We start from the raw sequence: 1,954 nt of genomic DNA, 5'->3' as shown, positions 1-1,954 counted from the left end.
GCTTCATGGATTGTTATCAGACATATGGACTAACGTTGGACTTGTGGGTTTGGGCAGCACTGGGTTGGGATGTTCTCCTCATGTGCACTTACCCTTTATATAAAACTCTCGTATACATATGATTTTCTGTGGATTTGTTTCTCTAATGTACCCACACTAACACAGCCATAAATATGTTTACTTGTGGTTTATTAACTATATAATAGTTTGTGCTATTGGTTCTCGGCCTTTTGGCTTAGATCAAGTATAGTATCTGTTCTTATCAGTTTAATATCTGATATGTCCTCTATCCTAGGACAATATATTAAATGGATTTTTGGAGCAGGGAGTTGGAATAGGAGCTTGCTCTGACCACTCCACTCATCTACCTGGTATTGCAGTACTTCCAGGAACTGTGCACCAAAGGAAAAAAAATAGTTTGTGCTACAACCTCTAGATATTTATTGAACTCTGTTAATTATATCAAACCATGTATCATATTTAAAATATTGGGAATTCCAGAACACTTAATTGGGATCCTCTGGAATCTATATATATAGACTAAGAGACAGACATTTGAACAGAACAAGAGCATACTGAATTGTTTAAAATCAAGAGAAATATATAACAGGGTTGTATACTTCACAAAACTTGTTCAAGCTGCATGTTAAGAAAATAACCCAAGGAACTGAACTCTATGCAAGATGGTGGAGAATGAGGACCAGAGGAAGGTTTATTAGCAAATTGTGATATACGGCTGACATAATTTGCTTACTGGAAGCCAAGAGAACTTGCAACATTTGCCAATGGACATCTTTAAAAATTTGCATTCAGTAAAGATATGCTCAATATAAGGCATTTTATATAAAGAAACAAAAATCCTCATCACTGGAGAGGCAGGGAAAGAGAGGGAGGACTTCATTCAGATTAATTGGCACAGAGGTACCACAGTGTGCTCAAGTGCAGGGACACTTACGAGGCTGGCACAGGACTAGGAAGTGCTTCATTCTGCTGTACTAAGGTCAGTGTGGGTCAGAACCGACTCAATGGCATCTAACAATAAGAACTGGATCTATACAAAACATGATATAGAAGAAAATAGTGAAGCTGTTAAGTATTTCATTTTATTTATATTTATATTCAATGTTTACAGAAACAGCAGTCAAGAAATGAGAAGAACTGAATTGACCAAATATGCTGCAAAATACCTCTTTTAAGGGTTAAAAAGGAAAGACATCACCTTGAAAACAAGGTGCATGGGGCCCAGGTGAGGACATTTTCTTTTCTTTTTTTTTAACATTTTATTAGGGGCTCATACAACTCTTATCACAATCCATACATATACATACATCAATTGTATAAAGCACATCCGTACATTTTTTGCCCTAATCATTTTCAAAGCATTTGCTCTCCACTTAAACCCTTTGCATCAGGTCCTCTTTTTTATTTCCCCCTCCCTCCCCACTACCCCTCCCTTATGAGCCCTTGATAATTCATAGATTGTTATTTTGTCATATCTTGCCCTATCCGGAGCCTCCCTTCCCCGCCTTCTCTGCCGTCCATCTCCCCGGGAGGAGATCACATGTGGATCTTTGTAATCAGTTCCCCCTTTCCAACGCACTCACCCTCCACTCTCCCAGCATCGCCCCTCCATGTGAGGACATTTTCAATAACCTCCTACTTATCAGGCGTCTTCTGGTAACAGTGGGGTGCGTGCTGGGCAGGTAACCGCAAGTCAGCAGTTCGAAGGCGTGGGAGAAAGATGATGCTTTCTACTCTCACAGACTGACAGCCTTGGGAAAACACCTGGGCACTTTTCCTCCATCCTACAGAGTGCTATAAATTGTAATCTCTTCAAGAGCCCTTCGTTGTATAGAATGTAATCTATGAAAAGAGGAATTTTTGGTCTTTATTCTTTATTACCCTTGGATTGTAGCTATGATTATGATTAGGAATTCAGATTCTGATTGTTCAA

The 1,954-nt window shown here is 39.2% G+C and overlaps 1 non-coding gene across 1 annotated transcript; it reads left to right on the top strand.

The window, feature by feature from the left end:
- The first annotated feature begins 214 nt into the window (after positions 1-214).
- Positions 215-405, top strand: LOC142438062 (U2 spliceosomal RNA). The gene has a single exon (XR_012782528.1). It is a non-coding gene; the product is annotated as a U2 spliceosomal RNA (small nuclear RNA).
- Positions 406-1,954: the final 1,549 nt, after the last annotated feature.

The sequence above is a fragment of the Tenrec ecaudatus genome, chromosome 1 (assembly GCF_050624435.1).
Source record: "Tenrec ecaudatus isolate mTenEca1 chromosome 1, mTenEca1.hap1, whole genome shotgun sequence".
Classification (NCBI taxonomy): domain Eukaryota; kingdom Metazoa; phylum Chordata; class Mammalia; order Afrosoricida; family Tenrecidae; genus Tenrec; species Tenrec ecaudatus.
Note: the sequence above shows the minus strand (reverse complement) of the source record. Positions and strands in the feature narration are given on the sequence as shown.